The sequence below is a fragment of the Desmodus rotundus genome, chromosome 5 (genome assembly GCF_022682495.2).
Source record: "Desmodus rotundus isolate HL8 chromosome 5, HLdesRot8A.1, whole genome shotgun sequence".
In the NCBI taxonomy this organism is placed as follows: domain Eukaryota; kingdom Metazoa; phylum Chordata; class Mammalia; order Chiroptera; family Phyllostomidae; genus Desmodus; species Desmodus rotundus.
This window is the reverse complement of record NC_071391.1, coordinates 110609840-110636985: the sequence shown is the minus strand read 5'-3', so window position 1 is coordinate 110636985 and position 27146 is coordinate 110609840.

Below are 27146 nucleotides of genomic sequence, written 5' to 3'. Positions count from 1 at the left end.
CCAGACCAATGTTGAGGGAAAACAATTTCAGGGAGGCATAAAAGCCTTCCTTTTCCTATGTAAGATTATCAGAGACCTAACAGAGATGCCCATTTTGAAGAATAAAGACTGTGAATCTCCACTGACTAAAACCTCTCAAACTAGTATTCTAGAGAACATGATGGGGGAAACTGCTCCATAGGAAAAAAATCCACCCTGTCATATTTATGGAACACTTCCATGTCTAAAAAGCACTTATTGAGTTCCATATTATACAGTTCTTTGAGACAAGAAAATGGGAACATTCCCATTTCAGAGAAGAAAACTCCAAGTTTCACAGTTGGCAAGAGGCCACCAACTCTAGGCTGGAAAACAAGTCTTCTCATTTGAATTCCAAGAGAGCTTGTAGGACACAACTTTGTTCTAGTGTTAGGGTCCATTATATCAGACTCTCCCCTTCCCAAGAGGATTTGCTCCCTATTCCTGAGTTCTGTATGCTGGGGTAAACACAAAGTGAGGCAAACGCAGAGAGAACTGTATTGTTTTGTGCAACCTACCTGTCTATATAAACGAGAATTTGGACTTAACCATATAAAATATTAAGCAGATAAACCATGTTCTAAGATCTGAGAAAAAAATCTGGCCAGGTGAATTCAAGTAATTCTGTGACCCTTAATAATGTCTTATACACTAAAATACTGCCAAGATAGCATGTGATTGCCAAATAAATATTCATTATTCATACTTCATATTACTTGAACTATTAGCATTAGATTCTGTTGATCATTCTCTTCTTGAAACATTTGGCTTGGCTTCTAGAACACCAGAAACTCCTGGTTTGATGTAGATTCTATTGTGTTTTCTATGTAAGTAATCATATTGCCTGAAAATATTGAAAATGTTATCTTTTTCCTCCTAGCCCTCATGCCTCATATTTTCCCTTGCATTATTACAATATAATGAAAATATGAGCACTTTGGCAAAAATGAAGCATCTCAAGCTTTGTTTCTGATATACAGCAAACACACCATTCTTTATTAAATAGGTTTTGATTTTTGTTACATGACATTTATCAAGTTAAGGAATTTTTATTTTATTCATAATTTTTGAGAGTTTGAAAATATAAAAAAATACTAAACTTCAGACATTACATTTTCCATATCTGTCAAGACTATTATATATTTATTAATATATTTCTTTCTAAAATACTTGTATAAGATTGAGATTATATATATTGTTTCAGAATTTCGATCCATAAAACTACCTGTGTCTAGGGAAGACCAGATAATGGATTATGGCATTGTTTTCTTTACTACTTATTATTTTTTCTTGAACCAAATCTCTGTTCACTTTAGAGCAAGTTCCTTGGCATAATTGTCCCACCCTGACCCTAGGCAGAGATAAAGAAGTTACATTTGTCAGAGTATTTCTGCTCTGTTTTGTTATTGCCCCCGTCATTCAGACTTACACTGAGGTTGGAGTTTTTGTAGAGTTCCATCTTAATGAAGGATCCTCAGTTCCACTGCCCTTCCTTATATTGGCTCAAGATGCTGTCTCTTGTCCCCTCTGGCACTATTCTAGGTCTGCACTGCCATTAGTAGTATGGGAGTTTTGGCTTTAGTTCTGCTTACCCCTCTCCATTACAGTTCCGGCTTTGTTTAGGCCTCCATGGATTCATCTTCACTTCTTCTGCACACTCAGTCATACATGTAAAATAATGTTGCCACACTTGCATCTCTAACTCTTCCATAGCAGGATCCATTTCTTTCCAAAATGTGTCATCTGTCAGATTGCAAAATGTAGAATATCATTTACAATGACTTTTCTAAAATTGGTTCTGTTAATAATTTCAAGATGTTGCTAAGCACTGGCAGCCTAACATTCTATATATTTTTATTTAAAATTTTGTTTTCAAATTATGAAATACAAAGAGTATAGGACATGTATATGTACATTTCAAAATAAATAAATAAAATGAACAACTCTATCATTAACATCAATAAACATATCACTTATTCCTTAAAAGTCCCTCTACGCTTCTCAACTATCATAACCTCATCCAAACCCATCATGCCATAAAATGCCTATTCTTCTAACTCTTAAGTAAATAATTCCCTGCTTTTTTTAGTAGTAGTATCACCTGTGTATGCACCCCTAAACAATGTATTAATTTTGCCTATGTTTCAATTTAATGTGCTATCTGCACTTGTTCCTCTTAATATTTTTGTTTAATAGTATCAAGATGTTTAATCTTATGTTGATATATGCATGGTTTATACATAAGTATCATGTCATTTTCATCCAATTTTTTAAAGATTTTTAAATTTATTTATCTTTAGAGAGAGGGGAAGGGAGAGAGAGAGGGAGAGAAATATCAATGTGTGGTTGCTTCTCATACGCCTCCTGCTGGGGCCCTGGCCTGCAACCCAGGCATGTGCCCTGACTGGGGATTGAACTGGCCACCCTTTGGTTTGCAGGCCACCACTCAATCCACTGGGCTATACCATCCAGAGCTCATCCATTCTTTATTGAAGAAAATTATGATTATTTACATATTTTTACAATTAGAAAAAATGCTGAGGAAAACTTTCTAAACATATCTTTTCACACAAGGTTTGGTCTAGATATGGAGATGCCTGTGAGTACCACATCTGGATCACAGGGTTTGTACTTGTTCATCTTTGCTAGAAAGCCCAAAATGTTTTCAAATGTACCAGATTACACTCCCATCAGCAGTGATGCGAGTTGTTGCTAATTTGCTTTCTCTTCCAACATTTAATATGATCGGTCATTTTATTTTTTGTCAGTCTGGTGGATATAAAATAGTATATTATTTGGAGTTTAATTTGCATTTCTCTGGTTACTAGAGAGGTTAGCATCCTTCCATATATTTATCCACCATTCGTGTTTTTTCTTCTATGAGTAAATACCCACATTTTCCTCCATTTTCCCCCTTTCCTTATTAGGCTGCTTATGATGAAAAATTTTATGTATATATACTGGATACTAAACTCTTATTAGCTATATGTGCTGCAAAATTCTTTTTCCAGACTGTGGTCTGTCTCTTCAATTTTATTGTAGTCTTTTTTAATGAAGAGAAGTTGTTAATTTTAGTAGAATTGGGTTTATTTTCCATTATACTCTGCATTCTTTTGGAGTGTGGTCCCTTCACTCTTTAACCATAGATTAAAACTTTTTAAACACTTTGTTAATAAACCTCTTCATAACTTTTAATATCTCAGTTGTCCCTTTTTTGTCAACAATGATCCTTCCTTTGCTTAAGTAACAACCTCTTGGTTTTCTTTCTTCTGTAGGTTTTTATCTCCTAAGAGAGATTGTATTTTACCACATGTTATTTAAATGTTGTTTGGTTCATTGTCTGTACTTTTTCCATTAGTCTTTTCACTCCCTAGAGTATTTCTGAGTAACTTCACTGACTCCCATGATTTTACTTACTACCTCCCAGGCTAAGCCATCTTCTGTGGGCTCTTGGACTCAAATATGCAAGTTTAACCAGACATTTCCACTTGGATAACACAAAGTAAACTCAAATCTAAACCTAATTTAACTTTCTTAAATTAAATCTTATGTGGGTACTCTACGGAACAGTGCCAACATTCAAAATGTTTGATAATTGAATCTCACTCTCCCTTCAACTTTTGACCGGCCTGTTTAACTTCAGTTATGTTTTCCCTTTGGGTTTGACAACAGGATTGGTTTCTTAGTTTTGATCCCCTTCATTTATATTTTAAATATATGAGTTTAAGAACAAGTTTAAATGACCCATGGACATGGACAACAGGGTGGGGGTTGACTGTGGGAGTGTGGGGGCAGGTCAGGGAGAGAAACTGGGGAAAATTGGGACAACTGTAATAGAACAATAAAAAATGGGGGGGAGATATGAGTTTATCCCTTAATCTCTCTTGATTTCAGCCACCCAGTTTGCACTGGACAGATAAGATGAGAAACCTCCCTCACGTCTCCCTCCGTCTCGTGTCCTTCAGAGCTTTCAGCTTAGAACTCTATACAGGGTGTAAGAAATGAAAAGTGATGTCTATGCTAAAGGGGAAAAGGCATATTCTTTTAACAAATATCTATAAAATGTTATATTCCATGTTCTTTTATGGGTTTTTTGTGTGTGTTTTTTACAGTGTGATCAGGTGATCATGTCAGCTTTGCAACAAAAACCTGAACACACATAGCACAGTTTGGAGTAATAATCAAATATTTTTCCCAATGAATGTGGCACAGACTCATATTACACATAATCATTATTGTGCATATGGTAATATGCTAACAGTAAGTAATTCTCACAAATAACCGTCAGCAATATTACTTACTCATAGTGTAAAAAAGTATTAGTATTTTTCCTTGTTCATTCTCCAGTATATAAAAGCAGCTATAAATGTTAGCAGTTTTCCCTGATAGCATGTTCAGTTTAATCTTTATCTCTTTCATGCACCTACTCTGATTTTTACTGAAATATGGGATCTAATGCCTTTCCTCTAAGTCCTAGGATTTTATGCTTCTAATAATGTTAATGATGTCCTCCCTATGTGATAATTCTATGGTGGAATAGCCAGCTCTTTACTTCTTTAGAAAAAGACCCAGTAGTTGGCTAATTCATCAAAGGACCAACTGGAAACTCCCAGAGTGAATGAGAAAATAATTTTTCAGCTAAAAATGGTACACACGTGGATTGTGTCTGCTAAGATTGATTGATTGTAAAGAACAGTCACTAACTTCCCTCAAGTCTCAGTATCTATAAACTTACTCAGGTCTTGGAATTTAGATGAGTATTATAATAAAAGTAGTTTTAGATGAGTAAATTAAGTAAAACTTATATAGGTTGTCTATGGGTATTCTTCCTCAGAAATTGATGTTAACTATGGTTAGCTATTTCTATTAATCAAACTATTTCTGAAAATACTTTATGCTATCATATCTGTACTTTAACACCATAGTTAAATCCCATCATCAGCTCTGCCTATAATGCTGGTAAGACCCATTTTGATTCTGGAAGTTAATTGCTTCTACTTCCACCTCATAATCTTAAATTCTCTCAGTTCTATTAAGAAGAAGAATCCAATTTTAACAGTAAACTTTCCTACCAACATTTCTGACCAACAGAAAACAGGTGTAACTTCCAGCCAAGATGGAGTCATAGGTAGACACACTGTGCCTCCTCGCACAACCAAAAGAAGGACAACAAATTTAAAAACAAAAAACAATCAGAACTGACAGAAAATCGAACTGTATGGAAGTCTAACAACCAAGGAGTTAAAGAAGAAACATTCATTCAGACCAGTAGGAGGGGCAGAGATGGACAGCTGGGCAGAGAGGACTCGAGGCAAGGCAGTGGCTGGTGGACCCGGTGAGGTGGCAGATTGCAGACTAAGTGGTCCCACATTCACATGCAGATAAACCAACCGGGAGGAACTGGGGAGCCAAACAAACCACACAACCCAGGGTTCCAGCTCTGGGAAATAAAGCCTCAAACCTCTGATTGAAAACACCTGTGCAGGTTGAGGTGGCAGGGGTAGAAATTCCCAGCCTCAGAAGAGAGGTGGTTGGAGAGACCCACAGGGTCCTAGAACATAACAAATCTGGGAATAAGCACCAGAAGGGCCCAATTTGCTTGTGGGTAGCAGGGGAAGTGACTGAAAACCAGCAGAGAGCAGAGCAAGCAGCGCTGTTCCCTCTCAGACCCGTACTCCACATGCAGTGTCACAGGTGTTCACCAGCAACATGGGTTGACTCACCCTGGTGAACACCTGAGGCTCTACCGCTTACTACATAACAGGTGCATTGAGACAAAAAAAAAAAAGAAAGAAAGAAAGAAAGAAAAAATGGCTCAAAGGAAAGAACAGATGAAAACTCCAGAAAGAATACAACTAAGCAACAAAGAGATAGCTGACCTATCCGATGCACCGTTCAAATCACTGGTAATCAGGATGCTCACAGAATTGGTTCAATATGGTTGCAAATTAGAGGAAAAAATGAAGGCTATGCTAAGTGAAATAAAGAAAAATGTACAGGGCACCAACAGTGATGGGAAGGAAACCAGGGCTCAAATCAACGGTGTGGACCAGAAGGAAGAAAGAAACATCCAACCAGAACAGAATTAAGAAACAAGAATTCAAAACAAATGAGGAGAGGCTTAGGAACCTCCAGGACATTTTTAAATGTTCCAACACTGAATCATAGGGGTGCCAGAAGGATAAGAGGAAGAGCAAGAAATTGAAAACTTATTTGAAAAAATAATGAAGGAGAAGTTCCCCAATCTGGCAAAGGAAATACACTTCCAAGAAGTCCAGGAAGCTCAGAGAGTCCCACAAAACTTGGAGGAACACACCAAGGTACATCATAATTACATTATCCAAGATGAGAGATAAAGAGAGAATCTTCAAAGCAGCAAGAGAAAAGGAGACAGTTACCTACAAAGGAGTGCCCATAAGATTGTCAACTGATTTCTCAAAAAAAACCTTGCAAGGAAACCTTGCAGAGGTATTCCAAGTCATGAAAGGCAAGGGCCTACATCCAAGATTACTCTATCCAGCAAAGCTTTCATTTATAATAGAAGGTCAGATAAAGTGCTTCCCAGATAAGGTCAAGTTAAAGGAGTTCATCATCACCATGCCCTTATTATATGAAATGTTAAAGGGACTTATCCAAGAAAAAGAAGATAACAAGTATAACAGTAAAATGACAACAAACTCACAGTTATTAACAACCACACCTAAAACAAACTAAGCAAACAACTAAAATAGGAACAGAATCACAGAAATGGAGATCACATGGAGGGACAGGGGAGAGGGAGAGAAGGGGAAAAGGTACAGAGAATAAGTAGCATAAATCGTAGATAGAAAATAGACAGGGGGAGGTTAAGAATAGTGTAGGAAATGTAGAAGCCAAAGAACTTATATGTATGACCCATGGACATGAACTATGGGGGGGGGGTGTGGGTGGGATGGGGTATGCAGGACAGAGGGGAATAAAGGGGGGAAAGTGGGACAACTGTAATAGCCTAATCAGTAAAATATATTAAAAATAAATTTTAAAAAAGGTGTAAATTGTTTTCCAAACATTTTGGTGTTTTCCATATCAATTTATTTCTGATAATAAAGAAAAAAGTCTTCTGAACACTGTCAGATAACATAGTGAAAAAAGCGCAATATTCTTATTTTTGCAGGCATTTAAATAATCTTGCCTACATTATGACAAGTTTTCTCTGACCTTAAAAGTCACTTACATAGGATAGCCATAAATTGAGGTTTCATTGGTCAATCTAACAAATTATTTTTTAAAATACAGCCAAATTCCCCAGTCCCTTATTTAATGCAGAATCTCTTAAAAGTGCATATATTTTTAAAAATTGAGCTCGATTAAAAATTATACTTTTATGTCCTTCATTAAGCATCTAGTAAGTCAATCCTCCACTATTTTGTAATAATACAAATCAGTGAATTGTTGTATTTCTTTCTGAATATAACTTTGATTCTGCTTTTCGCTCTGTAAAAAAAATTTAAATGCAAATTTTTGTTTCCAAGTGAACAACAATGAAAAGAGGGCCATGACTTCCTCAAGCAAGGCAGCTCTTCTGACAAACGTTTCAGAGTCCTCTGGGTCCTCTGAGAAATTCTGATTACAATTATTAGGTTACAACTTAAAAAGGAAGAATCTTAGCTTTCATATATGTATGATATTGAACAATGTTGTGCAGTCAACTGGAGTTGTAATTCATTAGCACACAGAAGGACACTGTGACCTTGGCTTTGGGAGTGTCAGCTTTGTAGTTATACAGAATAAGAAATCATTTTTATAATGTCACATAGTTTCTGTTTCAGTTCCTGACTTGAGGCAAACATTTTGAGGTTAAAGTTAGTTTTCTCTTGTCCCGTTATCCAATGTCATTTAGAAGAAAACATCCTATATTGTTTGTTTGTTTGTTTTTTACTCCTCTTTTTTTTAATGGTGGAATGGAAACACCTACCTCATCTCCTCAGTCTTAACTTCCAGGGGTGGTCATATCAGGTTCATACAAGTAAAAGTCACTGATCATGAACTATCAATTTTCCATCCTCACGATATAAATAGAACTTGCATTATGTTTCAGCCATTTTTAAATATTAAACTAAGGAGACTATCCCATGTTGTCTTTGAGGATCCACTGACTATACCTCTTCTTCAGTACAGATTGTGAAGTCAGCTAGAATTCTTAGGTTGAAAGCAACAGAACCAGGCTCTTACAAAGTTAGTGGGGACAGATATTATTCAAAAGATATTGGTGTATTTCCAAAAAATAAAAAGGTTAAATGTGAAAACAATGGTGGTAATTTGGACCAGAAAATTTCTGAGGATATCTTTTTCAGGAGCTCATATATTGTTGTTCTAAGGTAATTCAGTTCCTTTGGATGTATATTACAACAGTGAACCAAGGTAGGTTATTAGTCACTTCTTATAGCTGCAATTGCATATAAAAGAAGGACAGAAAAAAATAGTCTCTACACTGAAAAAGAAAATAGTATAAATAAAGTTTAAATTTTAGCATCTGGAAGCAATGACCCAGAATAGAGTAGGTAAGGTAAATGAGTGTATTTTTTAGATTTGTTCAATTTTAATTAATATTACATTATAAAAATTGAAATAGCCTATCAACTAGTTTAAAAAATTGAATATTAGAGAATATCTGGAATGGGAATGTTATTTAGAAATTATTTTATAGATAAGATATTTGAAACACTGAGGTGAATGAGGACTGTTCAAGAATGCACAAGTAGAGAAAAGGCCAAGAAAGGAATCAAGTAAATATTTGTATTTAGTGATGTAGAAGAAATAATGAGGTAAATTAAGGAGTTAAACTTAGAAATGGTGATTATAGCAGGAGAAAAAAATTGTAAAATATCAGAAGAAATATATTTTAAAAGAGAATATGTTGTCCTATAGTCAATATCATGCCCAATAGTAAAAAATGAAATATTATTGAGGTAAAAAATGAGAAAAATGATGTTTGCTCTATTTTATTATTAAACTTTATTGCTCTGAAAGTGTGGCAGATGGCAAAAAGGTCTCAGATTAATCTCATCCCTGCATTCATGTCTTTTTGCAATGTGATTTTGTAGTTCTCTTCATCATTAGGTGGAGTATGGAAGTTATTTCCCTACCACTTGAATTCTGGCTTGGATGTGTGCTTCTCTTTGGAAAATAAGACTTTAGCTTAAAAGCATTCATTTAGTGAGGCTTGTTCTCTATAATTGTTCTGAGAACTCTGCAACCCACAGCTGTAATAATGGTCCTGAGCTAGTCTGTTAAATGAAAAGAGACTCGTGGTCAAGTGATGTTCCATTGCCACAACTAACATGGAGCCAACAGCCAGATATTTGAAGGACTTCAATTCTTTATTGGTGGACTGTGGTCTTCTGGAACTTTAACTCCCTCACAGTTTCTAAAGTGTAATTGATTGTGATGGAGAAAAAAGAACTAAGAACTATGATAACAGAAATAGCCCTTAGGCAAGGACGACAGGAGACAAAGCAACAAGGTAGGATGCTGTCAGCTTTCTGAAAGCTCTATGTAACTGTTGGTGAACTCAGCGGGGTTACATTTATTTAGAGCAGGGCATCAACACTGCTAGATTATGTCCATATTCTGTAAAGAATATCTGGTAAACATTAGTTAGTCAGTTTGGTTTTCTATACCTTTGTAGTTGTATTCAACATTATGAGGCATTTTTGATTTGCATCTTCCTTACATACATGAGAAGGTGTGCCCTTATATTTATCCAGGGGGAAATTAAGGGTGACCATAACATAAGCATTGAGAACTCAAGTGACATGTACTCAGTAGAAGGTGGCAGAGAATTGGCCACCTACTATCTCATATTTAGGACTTTGTGTCCTTAGGGTCCTGAAATAATAAAGAAAAAAATCAAGAAAGACCTGATTCAAAAGATCATAATATATTGACTTTATGATGCCAGCTACCACCATGTGAACAGACCAGTGGCTCATGCTTAGCTCAAAGGAACATCTTCTGACTGAATTTAGGATAACTTTTCACATTGGGTAGAATTTAACAATGACTTCCCAGTACAACATTTCCTCGCTTCTTTCCCTAACAATATACATTTCATAAGAAAATGATAATGAAGAATGGAGAGATGAGTCTGCTAATTTGTTACTTATCACCGCTTCAGAGAAAAAAATGTTTTCAGAAGTATCAGCAATAAATGTTAACATTTTATAGATTGTTGGCATATTGTGTTCCTTGGTCAGCCACCCAGTGAACATGAAGACTTTCCAAATAGATTGAATTTCTATCATTTCATTGGTATCAGAACTTCATTCATATCAGACACCATGTCAGAATAAATAGGTCAGATAAGTCTCAAAGAGCAGAAAGCTTCCACATTAATCATGGGGAATGTGAGCTAAAAATGTTGTAAGGCAAGAGAGAATACAGGTTTTCATTGGAATTTTCCAGTTGGAGTTGATAGTATAAGTCTCTGCTCATAATAGCTAATGTCCATCCTTCTCACTGTGGTCCTCTGGGAGCTGGCCCAATTACCCCTCTGACCTTATATCATGTCATATCTCTTTCACCCCCTTCAGTTGAACTGGCCATTTAATTTTTTTAATATATCAAGCATATTCACAGCTTACAGGTATTTTATTTGCCTGGTATTTCTTTCCATGTTCTTTATAGCCCTGCTCTTTATATCATTCCAGTGTCAGCTCAAGTGGTACCTCTTCAAAGATGCCTCCCCTTACCATTCTGATGTGGCTCTATTTTCTTCATATTCTTCTCTGCATGTAAAACTGCATTGATTACACACTAATTTTATGCCTTCATTCCCATAGTATCAGTTCCGAGTGAACAGGAAATTTGTCTGTCTCATTCACTATCTCCAATGCCCCAAATTTTGTCGGACTGTGGGTAAAGTAACTCCCCAACATCCTATATATAGCAAGGATATAGCAAGAATTCAAATCCTAACAACCAGACTCAAATTTGGGTGTAGCAATGTGGTAAAATGTTCAATAGTGCAAAAATAATGCCAAAAACTTCAAGTCAAAGACAGAAGGTAAAATGGTCTTCAGTCCAGACTCACCTTCTTAAAAAGCAAGCTCAGTACCATTTCTTCAAGTCTTTCTTATATGGTCTTCAACACAGATGATATCTACTTTTTGATTACTGTAAAGTAGAAGGGGAAGATTCCAGGTGGAAAAGAAAGCATATGGCATGAGCAATGACTATGCCTGAAGCAGATAAATTTGGGTGGGTCTTAATAAGAGAGAAGTCATTTTGGCCAAATTTGACCTAAAAAATAGACTTTTTGTCTGTGCAAGTATTGTGAATCTTTCTTCCCCTGCTTTTGTAGCCTCTGGAAATATATTACCTCCCCAAGAGTGTTCCTTACTTGGTTATGTCAGAGTATCTCATGCTTGTGTGATAAGCAAATGAATTGGCAGAATTAACTTGAGGTGCCACAAATAAGTTGTGAGCAGCATCAGTGTGTGGATGTGTCAGTGATACTGGGCCAGCACCTTTGAAATGCTTTTCTTGAACAGAGGTGTGAATCAGCGGGTGTACCACACAGCACCTTGACACTTGTGCCTGTGAAATTGTGAGTATGAGGTGCTCAAAAGAAAACTGGCAGCTTCTTTCTTAAGAAAAAACAAACTTTTGTGCTAAATTTGTCCCTCAGAGATAGAGACAGAAGGAGAAAATGTCCACTTAGTTTCTTAACAATGCAGAAAGAATTAACATGTGTTCATGCTTTAGAGGAGTGGGAGTGGAGGTATTTTGAGATGGGTAGTCTTCACCTCAAATATCATGATCCAGAACTTTAAGACCACATCGGCAATGGATCACTATCCTTACAAAGAAATCCTGACTTTCATACATCATTGCGAGGTGTATAAATGGATGCGATCATTTGGAGTGCCATTCAGCAAATGCTACCAGATTAAAAATGCATCACCCCTTGGCTAAGGATTTGTCTACTAGGAATTTAATCTATGGCTTATAGTAACATAGATACATGCATGGGCTTGGCTATCACTTTGTTGTTTATATTCACAACCAACTGAAAACAGACTAAATGACAATCGGCAACTTTTTCAGTAATTTGTGATGCTTTTGTAAAATGTGAATATCCTGCAGCATTTGCGAATAGGAAAGTATAGATGTGCAGGTGTTGATGTGAGAAGATATTGGAGATATTTGAAGAAAAGAAAGTTGCAATGATTTGACTATAATATGGTCCTAAATTTGTTAAGCATAGAACTTTTAATTTTTAACCAACTAAAACCATGTAATTTGTTAAGAGAATTAACAATAGATCAAAATGAACAGATTCCTATTGTAACTTACATTTATGATAGAGTTGTCCGTAATTTAACACTAAACTAGAAATCTTATTTTACTTACATTAATTTAGTGTGCAACCCTTCACACATCCTATTAGAATAAAGTCCAGGATTTCCCTTCAGAATGCTTCTGTTTCTCTCTACTTCTCTCTCCCTTGAAATCCTAAGAATGCTTTGGTCGTTAAAGGGATCAGAAAGTGAAAACATGAGTTCATCTGCTCCGTTATTATCACACTTTAAGGCTGGACAAGCAGGATTCAACAGGCAAAGGAACTATACACACATGCTTGTCTGGATACTTGCTATGGCTCCAGAGTCTTCCTGTGGCCCCAGAGGAAGCCAATATCTCTTCCTCAACAGTGATAAGCCTGATTTCCCCAAGTTGCAGTTATGATGGTCAAACTCTTTTCTTTTAAACATACTACAAGTTCCCCAGACATAAGCTAACCCCAGAGGGCTGCACTGATGCAGACTCCAGAGTCTGCCAACACGTGGACCTAGAAGACTAATCTTGTTCCATGATGACTCAGGTGCTGGGGAAGTTTTACAAAGCATATGCTGTCTTGAAATACCCCACTTCCTTGGAAATTCAGACAATCCCTCATACATCCATCTACTGTTTATGATTATAAGGTGATTATCAGTTTATACAATGTTTTGAAAAAGCTGCTACTTTTCTTGCCAAACTAAAAGCAACAAATTTAAATTTTGGCATGCACTTCTGGTAACGTATCTTACTATATGTTTAAAATAAGATATGCAAGGTCTGTCCCAAAAGTATTCAGCCATGTAATATGAAAAACAGAGACATTTATTGAAGAAGATACACGAAGCATTGTATGTAGGACAATGATGCCCCAGTACCCTTCAAAGTCTGCACCCCGGGACCTCACACAGTTCTCCCAATCACCATCAGCTGCCCTGTCATATTTTCCCGAATCTCATTTACGGTCTGAAATCTCTTCCCTCTCAAAAGTGACTTTAGCTTTGGGAAAAGCCAGATGTCTCAATGCACCAAATCTGGGCTATGGGGGTGCTGAATCACTTGGTTGATTTGATGTTTCACCAAAAATCTCTGGGTGCATTGTGTAATGAAGCTGCCAATCACCAGTCGCCCATAGTTGCAACTTTGTGAATCATGCAAATAGCTTCTGTGGAGAAATGTTCAAACTTAATGCAAAATCTGATGCAAATTTGTTGCTCCATTTACTCAGTCATTTTGAGTGTGATGGCCACACAGTACACATGCTCACTCCACAGCATCTACTGTCCCCACTGACTAGTACAGTGAACTCATCGTTGTTCACACATGCACATTCCAGCCCACTCTCCTTGGATGCCACATTACATCAGTATTACATAAACCATTCTCATTATATTAACAATAGCTGGACTTTTTCCCAACAGACCTCATATGTATATAGATATATAAATATAGGCCCGTACTTTTGCAAAGAATGTTACAAGAAGGATATACAATAAAAAGTTTATAAGGGTTCTGCTGGGAGGTGAAACTGAAGAGGTTGGAGTACTACTTTCCCTTTAGCTCCTCTACTATTTTACTTTTTAATGTCATTATAACAGTTAGAGTATCAAAATTAAAAATACAAGATTTTGTTTGTTTGCAGTCTCATCATAATTAAAGAGAGGAGGACACAAAAGAAAAAACTTCCTCAAAGAAATCCTAGGCACTTTCACTTAATTCTGATAGAATTGATTCTGGGCTTCCTGCTTGCAAATCCGCTTGATCAGAGCTCGAATAAAGTTCCTTTGGATTTGATCTTTATGTCAAATCCAGTCATAGTAAACTTTGCATTTATGTGACACTCAATTATGTAAACTATGTTCAAAGATATAACACACACCCCTAAACAATAGCAGGCATTTTTTATTGCTTCAATTTTTAGATATGGCAATGGATCAAGAGAATTTAACACTGTATTGTAGGTAGGCTTTTCTGAACACTGATTCATCAAGAAGATAAAGTGAGATGTGAATATGTCAGGCATTGAGAATAATAATTTAACAAATACACTATTGACATCACCTGGGGCTGTATATAATCCAGCAGATTTGCTGAGACTCAAAACATTTAGAGAGCTGTCTCTATGGGGAATCACATCAGAGTCTGGGACACTTTTTTTAATATGCTAAATTGAATTAAGTCTCTGTCTTTGAGAGGGGATTTGCTATCTGGCAATAGCTAGGTCATTGAAGCATGTCTACAGTGTAAATTAGCCAATCATGATAAAACAAAAAAATGACTGTAAAGTATATGTGTGCATGAATGACCTATGTTCTTTAGAAATTAGCCATACAATGAGGTACCATCTCACACCAGTCAGAGTGGCCAACATAAACAAATCCACAAACAAATGTGGGAGAGGATGCGGAAAAAAGGGAACCCTAGTGCACTGTTGGTGGGAATGCAGACTGGTGAGGCCACTGTGGAAAACAGTATGGAATTTCCTCAGAAAACTAAAAATGGAACTGCCCTTTGACCCAGCAATTCTGAGGCTCGGATTATACCCTAAGAACCCTGAAACACCAATCCAAAAGAACCTATGCACCCTAATGTTCAATTATGTTCAATTATTCAACAATGTTCAATGTTCACCCCATTAGCAGCACAATTTACAATAGCCAAGTACTGGAAACAACCTAACTGCCCATCAGCAAATGAGTGGATAAAAAAACTATGGTATATTTACATAATGGAATTCTACGCAGCAGAGAGAAAGAAGGAGCTTATATCCTCTGCAATAGCATGGATGGAATTGGAGAGCATTATGCTAACTGAAATAAGCCAGATGGTGAGGGACGAGTACCATATGATCTCACCTTCAACTGGAACATAATCAACAAGAGAAAAAAGCAAACAAAATATAACCAGAGACACTGAAGTTAAGAACAATTTAACAATAGCCGGGGGGAGGGGAGAGGGGATCACAGGAACTACTATAAAGGAAACATGGACAAAATCAAGGGGGAGGGTGGAGGTGGGGGAGGGAAGTGGGTTCGGCTGGGGTGGGGTGGAGAGATGGGTAGAAAAGACATACAACTGTAATTGAGTAACAATAAAAATTAAAAAAACTATGTTTTTCAAAATGAAAAAAAAAATTAGCCATAGTGATTCTAAAGTCCATGTAAGGAATTAAATGTTTCCAGCTTTAGGCTTCAGGTGTGATAGGCCTCTGGGAACATTCAAGCCAATTTGGAATGCTTCTATTTAAGGACGGCTGGTTGAGTACCTCCATCTTTACCCTAACACATATTGATAAGGGATTCTGGTGGAGGGGTGCCCTCTGCTTTGATGCATAAATCAGGAAACTGCAAGAAATTTGCATTGCCGAAAAGTTTCCAACCTGAAGTCAGACCTTTCATGTCATTAAACTGATCCACTGATAACTTGTTTTGATGAAAGTATCAGCTAACTTATAACAGCATCTGTACACAGAGATATAACTCAGACAAGCATAATGAATGCCTATCTTTTAATTTTTTATGTAAAGGTTTCATAATATATAATTAAGATGTTTTTTCACATGTTCTACTGATGAACCATCTGCAGGTATGACACTTAGCATCTGTACTTAAAAGTAGCCACCTGTTACTGTCTGGTAATCCTGACTGTGAATTATTTCAACTAAATGGAATTTGGTAACATTTGGATTCAGAGCTCCTCATAAATCCATCATCTTCTTGACATTTATTATTTTATTACAGGCTATCTTTCAATTTTTTAAGTTGCATCCATTGAAAAGTCTAACTGATTTATTTTTAAGCAAGAAAACTCTTGCTAAATGTAAAGCAAGAGAAAAAAGTTTGTACAGGCCCCAAATTTGTCCTTTCCTTCCCTTTCCTCCTTCAGCAAAGTCAGAGTATACCTACCTCCAGATACTCAGAGCTCTTAAAGTCTTATTTTTGTCATCAATTTCAAGGCCATCTCTCACATTCTTCTCTCATTCAGCTGCAAATAACTATGGCACTCAAAAGTGATTTGCATTGGATCAGTAGGAAGTAAAGTTTTATAATCAAGGGAAAGATTACTAATATTAGAGGATTTTCAGAATAAACTGACATGACAGTTGCTGGAGTAGTTGGGGATCCTTTAGGGAGAAAAATTTTATGAACTGGAGAGGATAATCAGTCAGCTATTCTGCCTTCAGTCACACATAGTAAGTCCTCAATTACAAGGCCAAAGGGGAGTCTGACAGAATCTAAGCATGCCACACATACATGGGGAAAATGTACTATAGAGGACAATGATAACAATGATACTATTACTGATAAGTATTAGTAATATTAATGTTTAATAGGGTTTGTTTTCTATTTACAAAAAACTAGTATTGCACATGACACATAGTAGCCTCATACACATTTTAAATAAAGTACAAGTTAAAAGGTAAAACAAATTCATTTAATATGTAAGTTGCTTAGTACACTTGAGAGAGAAAACAACACCTAAGCTCATATGCTAGAGTTCTCCATAATGGCCTTTCCTGAAGAGGGTTAGCAATAGTGATTTCCCCTATTATCTGAACTTCAGTAGAGAACTCTGACCACATTTCCCATTATGGATTATATTGATACTTATAGTTGCTATTTGTTATTTAAATGTTTTATGCACTTGTGTTTTGCAACTAGAAAGGAAGGTCTGGGAATTCAGGTGTCTTGTGAGGTATGGGTGTTTACAGACACGTATCAAATCATCGAACTCCAGAGTAACTTTCTAGTTTCATCACATAAGGAGAAAATAACATAGAGATAAGCTTTACCCTGAAAGCATTGTTTTAATTGAGTACCAGTTGAAGAAGCTGGTTTATGCTTGGAGGCTACTATTTACATGAAAATCATAAAGTGATATTCAGCAGGGTGAGATGTTCACACAACAAAAGACCACAGGTATAGAGAACAACTTAGAAAGAGCAGGTCTTTGTCATCTTCCTTGTACTTGGAGGCAAATATTTATTGAATACAAAGACGTGTGTTATCTGTATTGTTTAAAAATATCTTTCCCTCTCTCTCTGATTGTTATGTACATTTTAAATGACAATGTGAATCAAATCCACTGTCTTTACACATTTGTGCATATATGCCTTTATTCCATCTGTTCAATTATTTATAATAGTTTCAAGTGATTTTTCCTCAACTATGTAGCATAATGCATGGCAGCTTATACATTCTTAAACTATATTTATTAAATAATTTAAATAATTTTTCAAATTATACTTCTCACCAAAAATAAAACTTATTGAGAAAATGAATTTATCTACATGGTGTTAGTCAAAGAGGCCATTCAGTGACCTAGTGCATTAGCAGATATTAGTGTCTGAAAGGCTCTGACGAATGACTAAGTGTATATATATATATATATATATATATATATATATATATATATATATATATATATACTAGTTTACATACATCATTTAATTCAGTTTGATTGTGCATGTGCTAGTTGTAATGGGGTTCTCAAGTTTACCTTCTTAATCAGGATTTACTAGAAGCACTTAGAGGGCTCAGTTTATACTTCTACTCATGGCTAAGGTTTATTACAATGAAGGTAATGCAATATCAATGGAGAAAAAAGACGTAAGTGGAGTCTGAAGAAATCCATGATCAGATTCCAATATTCCATCCTACCAGTGATGGAGTATTTTGAGTTTGCTATTTCTGCAGCAGTGAAAAAAACAATAATATGTGTGCAATGTTTCTTCCCAGGAAAACTCATTAGAGACTCAGTACCCAAAATTTTTACTAGAAGCTGGCATAGCACATACTATAATTTCAGGCTCCTAGAAGAAAAGAGATGTTAGCACAAACCACATTGTTTGTACAATCTAGCTACATTGAGCTGCTCCTGCTCATAATCAGTTAGAGAAAAGTTTAAGTTCCAAATGCTCAGATGCCAGCAAAGGCCAATGTTGGAACTTCTAAAGATAGCAGTATCAGATCAACTATTTTAACTCTTCTGAACAGTCCCGTTCCTCATCCCTTCTCCCTTGGCCCAGGTATCTTTACAGCACGATTACTACTTACAGGATTCTATTCTTCAAGGGGAGACCACCATGCAGTAGCGGCTTCAGTTATGCCCTTTGGGGTCCTGGATTTCTCAAGTTAAAACAAATCCCATTAACTGTAAAGAACTATCTTTGAAAGCTAAATTACTTTCTCCTTGGATTTCTTTGTTAAGATTTTAACTTGGCCTGAGGCATCACAATTCAGAGAGCACAACTGTGGCCAGTCAGCTGGAACTGACTTAAAGCTGACCAGGGCTGAGACAGTGTCATTATATTTAGGGTACACACAAGAAGCACAATTCCCAAGGCACACATAATACCCCTGGATAAAAAGAATTCGCACCAAGCAGAACATGACATATATTAGTCAGGCAGTAAAGGGTAGCAGTGCTCCCAATGCGGCTTCCCACCATGAAGCTCCCTGTCCTCCAGTTCTTGGTCCAGTGTGACTATTTCAGTTTAATTCTTGGTTTCAGAGAAACCACCTGAAGGCAGATCTGTTTGTTTATGACATCAGGAGAAGTGTGGACGAGTGCTGGTGCTGTTCTGCCGGGAGTTCTCTGTGAAGAATGCTGAAGGCTGAACTACACCCTGATGTTCCATGGCCAGAGATGTCAGGCAGGAGAAGCTCTGAAGTCAGTTCAATTCAAAGTGTGTAAAGTAATTTGGAAACTTAGTTATTGACATAAAATTTCATAACTTTTTCTTGATTAAAGACATCATATTAGGTGTTTTTAATTGCTGGTGTAACAAATTACCATGAACTCAATGGCTTAATCAATACAAATTTATTATCTTAAGGTTCTGAATATCAGAATTCTGACATGGCTCTCAATTGGGCTAACACCAAGATGATGGCAGGGCCCTGTTACTTCTAAGATACTCGAGGGGAGATTTCCATTTCCTTTTCTCTCCAACTTCTAGGGGCTTCCCATATTCCTTGGCTCATGGGCCCTTCTTTCATTTTCAAAGCCAGAACCTTTCATTCTTTGACCTCTCTCCTTCCTTAACAGCTCTCTCTGATTGATTATAGCAGAGAGTGGTCTTCTGCCTTTAACTAGTCATGTGATTCGATTGGACCCATCTGCTTAATCCAAGATAATATCTGCACAGTCTCTGTTGCTGTATGAGGTAACATATTTACAGGTTCTGGGATAAAGTTGCGGGTATATTTGGGGATGCCATTATTATGCCTACTATAGGATCTGTTTAAATAATACATTGATTTTAATCAACTTTCTCCACAACTTTACTGCCTCAGATTCCTCAGTCCCTGCATGGGCTCTTCCTCAAGTTTTACTCAAAGTTCCTAGAAGCCCTCTGATACATGGTCCTATTGCCACTGTTCTATTGGTCACCCCAATTCTGCCAAACAGGAAGAGCAATCTTCTCAGTTTCCATTTCTGCTAGGCCCATCTGGAATGCCCCAATATGCCTGAAACTCAGTGGGTTACAACTCTGTTTACATCAAATCTTTATAACAGATGCTTGAGATCACTGACCATTGCTTACTAGAAAAATATTTATAATTACCTGTGATAGTAGCACATAAAAAGGGGAGGAGAGGATGGTTCGAGGTAGAAGAGGGTATAAGGGGGATAAATGGTAATGGAAAAATACAATAAAAACAAACTATTTAAAAAAGAGAAAGCAATTTACCTTGAAGGCAGAGAAAACATAGAACTTTAAGCAGAAATGCTGAAATGCTAAAATGCCGAAATGTTCAGCTCCTTAATGCTGAAGCTAAAGAATCCAACATTTCCTCAGCTAGAATTACATACAAATCCTGTTAGTTTTTCATTGGAGCTAACTGTATATGCTAATGGAGGCAGTGACCTATTCTACAGTGTCCTTGAAAGATACCTGAAAGGTCTACCAGATTTACATCAAACTACTAGACATGGGGACCAGGGAGATTATATATATCCCCCAGGTCCTTATAAAAACAACACATGGATTAGAGTTAAGTTTTGCTCAGAAAATGAGTTCCCCAGGAATTAGAAGTCATGGTTTGAGGAGAATAAAAGAATATCACCCTTGGTCTATCTATACCATGGGCTCTGTCAGAGACGCAAACTTTGGGTGAGCACGAAAGAAGTAGAATCTGTGTAGGTCAGGAGCTCTGTGTCCACAGAAGACATAATGGTAAACAAACTTGTCCTGCAGGTCCACGTATCAGGCACTGGACCAGGAGCAGACATCCTGAACAAGGTGTCTGAGCCATATAGTTACTGTGATTGTTAATTTTATGTGTCACTGTGACCAGGGCCAGAGGGTGCTCTAATATTTGGTTAAACAATATGTCTGTCAGTGTCTGAGTGTGTTTCTGGATGAGATTAATATTCAAATTGCCTTTCCCTATCTAAGTGGACTTCACCTAATCCACTGAAGACCAGAGTAATTATAAGACTGAGTAAAAAAAAAAAAATCTTCCACTCTGCTTGTTTTTGAACTGGGACATTGTTCATCTACTGCCTTGGATTCAGACTTGGACTGGAACTGCACTAACAGCTCTCCTGGGTCTCAGGCTTACCAGTCATAGATTTTTCTCTTCTCAGCCTGAATAACTATATGAGCCCATTCTTCATGGTAAATCTCTCTCTCTCATTTAATCCACACTAATAAAATTATTTAAAAAAATCTCTTCTATCCCAAAAATTCACCAGACTGGCCTGGTGAATTCTGAATTTGTCCCTCCCATGAGCTGCAAAAACACATCCTGTATTTGGGGATATCAGGACACTTTTCACAACATATTATAACTTCTTATTAAAAACCTGTTTCCCCCACTAGACTTTAAGTATTTTAAGGTCAGAAGCCATTTTTTTGCATTTCTGAATAATTTATATTTTATTTTTGAAATTTTTATTGAATGTATTAGAGTGACATTGGTTAATAAAACCATACAGGTTTCAAATACACAACTATGTAATACATTATTTGCATAGGGCATCATGCTCTCATCATCCAAAGTCAAGTCTCTTTGTTGCAGAACAGACCCATTGCGGGGCCAAGATACTGTTACCGAAACAAGACCCCTCCCCGGGGTTCTTTCTGTACTATGGTTCTTTGCCCACCACCCTTAGGAATTGTGGCTCTCAATGCCAGAGTTCAGTAAAAAATAAAGGAATGAATTATTCAAAAGTTATACAGGTTTAGAGTAGTGTTGTAGTTAAAAATCCCAGAGTCCCTTAAAACACCCACAAACACACACAGTTCTTCCTTCCCCCTCTTTGCCCAACCAGGCCAGTTAGGAATAAAGTATCTCAGGAAAAAGAAATAGAAGTCCATAGCTTGGCTAGACTTTCTGTTCCTCCTAGTAACCCGGGCTTGGCTGGCAGGCCTCCCGCAGTCCCCAGCACCATCAGCTGTGTCGCTGCTGCCGTGATCTCCAGTTCTTAATCCAAAGTCAAGTGGAACCTTCTCATGGCCAACCAGCAAAAGTCCTTCCACCCCTTTGTTTCCCATATGGTTTCGCATTGTCCTCCCCATCACTGGTGGCGGCCCACCTTTAGTTTAAATCCCAGCCTAGAACCTCCTCCATAATCCCACTTCCAACTCCTCCCACAATTGGCTACACCTGCTAGCACTCCCAAAGTTTCCAGCCTTTCCAGGCTGCCATAGTTAGTCCGGGCAGGTGTGGCTCGGTGGCGTGGACTGAATCATCTCCAAGCTCTCATGCAGGCCCTGTAACCCAGGGGAGCTGCCTCCCAGTTACATCATGGGTAAAAGTCACTCCTATTTCCCTAGCTAGACTTGTGATATGCAAAATAACCATTACTTTTTATAACCATTATAACAAATGATAACAAAAGATAACCATTATAATAAAATGGTTATTTTGCATATCAAGTATGAGGCTATCCTTCTGTTATTGATATGTAAAATAATTCAGTGGCCCTGCTCCATGTATCCCATCCCCCATGGTGGACCACCTTGTGTGGGGGGACATTCTATATTCTTGGACACCCCAATTTCTGGGCCCTCTTTGGGGGACCTTAGCTATTCCCTGTTACATCTTTCCAAAATCTTTTATCCACTTTTGTCCCCTTCCAACTACCCTACCACCCTTTCCCTTTGGCAATCATCATACTGTTATCCTTGTCTGTCTTCCTTCCTTCCTTCCTTTCTTTCTTTCACTTAATCACTTTTTAATCATATTTACAGCTATAACTTCAGTATCTAGGACAAGTCAGGAAAATAGTGAACACTTGAGAATATTTTGAAAGAAGGAATGTAACTGAAAACTTAAAAAAGAACAGCACACATCTCCTTCTAATTAAACAGGATGTCAAACATGCTTCATTGAAAAACATATTCATGCTTTCTCTTGTCACCTCATTTTCACCTGCATTTCATCTTTAGAAGCACAAGGAACACAACTGGAGATATTTGGCTTTCTGGGGCCATATTTAGGTCAAAGCATACAGAAAGCTGAGTAAATTAGGCAGAAGTGAATATTTTCTAAAAGCCATTTTTGCAAACTACATTATTTCTACTTGGCAGGACATTTTTCTTCTTTCTATTATTGTTGCTGGCCCATGGGGTCATTCTAGCTTCAATCCATGCACACAGATACACTGTAAATAGGAATTTTATAAATGTATCTTCTAGGATACCCTCTTTCTAAATCTTGGACTTACTTGGGAAACCCTAGAAAAGTAAGACACACATTTTTCTGTGCTGCACACTGATGCAGAGTGCATCATGATATATATTATAAGCTGGGGAGAGGCCAAGAAATAGAGATTTTTCTCCAAAGAAGAAGATTTAATACAAGAAAAATCTTTGCAAATGTAGCATCACCATCATTTGTGACACAAGGATGCAGACACTAACAGGAGAGTCTGGTTGGAATAGGTTTGCCAGGTGAGTCCCGGGCACACCAGGACTAGTTTGTCACCCTAGGATGTCATTTTATGAACCTCTTGCCCAAAATTACATGTGAAGATTGTATTAATAAAAGGGTCAGAACTGGATAGGAAGCTATAAAAATAACTTTCAAACAAAGAGTAAAGCACATAATGGGAGTTGGGGTTTATACCCAATAAAAAACAGTGTGGGCATTACAAAAATTAAAAGGAAAGAGCAGTGGGAGTGCTTAGGGATACTGGGTTAATTTTGTTTCTTAATTCAACAGATTATATGTGAATAGATTTTTATTGCACAGGAGTGAGCAAAGCATGATGTTAAACAATAATTTCACTCCTACTCCTTTGTCTATATCTAACTGCTGTTTACAGTTTGGTGCACATACTTCTAGATGTTTCTTTTTTTTAAAAATATTTCATTTATTTATTTCTATACAGAGGGGAAGGGAGGGATAAAGAGAGGGAGAGAAACATCAATGTGTGGTTGCCCCTCATGTGGCCCCCACTGGGGACCTGGCCTGCAACCCAGGCATGTGCCCTGACTGGGAATTGAACTAGCGGCTCTTTGGTTCACAGCCCACACTCAATCCACTGAGCAACACCAGCTAGGACTAGATGTTTCTTAATGTATTACATAAATGTTATATATGACTATTTTTTCACATACACAGCCTGTTTATACTATACATTTTTGTGTGACTTTCTATTTTCACTTAAGGTACATTTTAAAGATATTTTTATCAAATCAATGCACACAGAACAAACATTTTTAAAAACTACCATGTGGTATTTCATATATGAGGCAGGACCCAAAAATATCCAGCATTTCTCTATAAAAAATTGTGTATTTATTCTTACATGTTTAAACTTCAGTTACCTTCAAAGTACTTTCCGTTAGATGCAATACACCTATTAAGACTTGTTTTATAATATTTTTCTATTCTTGTTTATTCCCTTACAGTTGTCCCCATTTCCCCTCCTTGCCATTCTTCTCCCAGCACACCCCCAACGCCCACAGTCAATCCCCACCCTGTTATCCATGTCCATGGGTCATTCACACGTGTACTTTGATTAATCCCTTCCCCTTCTTTTTTCCACTGCTCAAAACAATTTTTGAACGTGTTGATTTTGATGCATTTTAGTGCTTCTGCCATTTTTTGGTTTACCTCTTCCACATTGGCAAAATGTTTCCTTTTGAGGACTATTTTCACATGGGGAAACAAAAAACAGTCGCTTGGGGTGAGATCACATGAATAGGGAGGGTGGAACATGGGGATCATGCCATTTTTGGGCAAAACTGCTGAACGCTCCGCACGATGTGGGCAGGTTCACTCATAAGTCACCCAACATCAAATGGGCAGACACACTGAGCCTTCAAAAAAAAATTCACTGAAGCTAAATGCAGCCTCTCACAACACCACCATCTGGTGCACTGATACAGAAGAGTTCCTAGAACACTTATGTGGCAGGGGAAGCCTGCACTACAAGGGACCCACCCTCCAGAAGTTAATTCTTTTTTGGGGGGTCCCCTCCTTGTAATATTTTGTAGACGTGTGATTATTTATTTAACTATTGACCTATTGATGGTTACTTAGCTTGGTAACATTTTTCAAATAATAAGCAATGACACCAGAGGCATCTTTAAATGTATATCTTTTTGCACAGAATGAATCATAGGTAGAGGATACTGACAATAATAGTAGTATGTATTTAGTGTTCATATGTCAAGCTCTACGTTAAGTATTTTGTGTCCCATCTGATCATTGCAATGACAATAAGGTACTGTGATTGTTTCCTTTTTATAGAAATAGAGAAAGAAATTCAGACATGTTAAATTATAGGAGCAAGTCTGATGTGGCAGAAAAAGATGTAGTCAAGAATATAAGCCCAGGTAGAGGTTTTCCAGAGGTGGGGCAAAGTGCAATTGTTAAATACCGTTTTTATCTAGAAGTCATCCCATGGAAGAAATTCTACATGCTTTAAGTTTGTTTTTTTGATGTTTTCCTCTTCTAACAAAATGTTGATCAACCTTCATTTAAAATCTTACATATATTCAGGTGTTCTGCGCATTTTCAAAAATTATATTGTTTGGGGGTTTTTTGGTGCTGAGTTTTATAAGTTCTTTATAAATTTTGGCTATTAACCCCTTATCAGATGTATCATTGATGAATATGTTCTCCCATTCAGTTAGCTCTCTTTTCATTTTGTTGATGTTCTCCTTAGCTGTGAAAAAACATTGTAGTTTTGATGTAGTCTTATTTGTTTAGTTTTTCTTTTGTTTCACTTGCCTGAGGTGATATATCAGAAAAAAAATTTGCTACAAGAAATGTCCAAGATTTTACTTCCTATGTTTTCTTCTGGAATTTTTATGGTTTTGAGTCTAACATTTAAGTCTTCAATTCATTTTGAGTTTATTCTTGTGTACGATGTAAGAAGGCGATCTGGTCTCATTTTCTGCAGGTATCTGTCCAGTTTTCCCAACCCCATTCATTGAATAGACTATCCCGTTGTATGTTTTTGCCTCCTTTGTCAAATATTAATTGACTATAAAAGCATGAGTTTATTTCTAGGCCCTCTATTCTGTTTCATTGATCTCTATGTCTATTTTTATGCCAGTGCCTTGCTGTTTTGGTTTCTTTGCTCTTGTAGTATAGTTTGAGAAAAATAGAGAAAAAAACGTACTCATGGACACAGACAACAGAGTGGGGATTGCCAGGGTAAGGAGGGATGGACGAAATAGAGGAGTGGATAGGATGAATAAATGTTAATGGAAGGACACATGACTTGGGGATGGTAAATACACAGTACAGTGTACAGATGATGTGGAATTTTGCACCTAAAACCTGTATAATTTTGTTAACCAGTGTCACCCTAATAAATTCAATATAAAGGAAATTATGAAAATAATAAAAGCTTATAGTCTCTGTTATCATCTGATTTGTACCTGACATTTTCCCTGTAGACAAATCATCCAAGGAACACAGAATTCAATTTCTTACTTGGCTTTATGTGCCAAATTGCCCTTCAAGAGGTCATAACAAACTATTTTCTAAAGCACAGTGAGCTTTCCCAGTAGGCCAATGTGCCCCCCACACAGTAACTGTTAAATGAAGTGGTCATTAATAAGCCTATATTGAAAAGTCCTGACATTATTGTACAATTTCTATGTTTATTTGACTATTTTTGATTTATAAGAATTCTTTACAAATTCTGTATATTGTTCCTTTGTTATATATCTTTTAAATATTATGTAAAATTGAGTTAATTTATTTAGTGTAGGCACAAAAATGAAATTGTTGCTATTAGCCCCAATTATTAACAACTTTTGTACAATTAGCCACGCTACTAGAAGTAAACAAATCAAAGCTCCTAACTGTGACTGTCTTATATTCAAAGGTTCTTTTTTTTCTTTTTCTTTTTTTTTTGCACAATAATTTTAAAGATATAGCTGAGAAACCACTGAACAGGAAGCAGCAAAATATATGTACTTGATAATGAATGATGATAATTCCTGGAGTTCCCAATAGGCCCAACACATAGTAACTGAAACAGTCATTATTAAGCTTATATATGGAGAAGTCCTGACATTATCACCATTCAGTGTTCAATTTTACATAATTTTAATGATAACTTTTTTCCATATCAAGTAAACAACATTTAAATAGAATATTTTTCTTAATTTTTAAAAACCAATACTCATTCTTTAATGTAGTTCAATACCATGACAGGTTTACAGAATAAAAATAAGTGGTCATCCTTTCTTTAGTAAATATAGGAATCATCAACTACAAGAGAATATATGCATGGTTTATCAGGTCTGTCCATAAAAAGTCCAGCCATCATTAATGTAATAAGAATAGTTTGCGCAACATCAGTGTAACCTGGCAGTCAAGGAGAGAGTG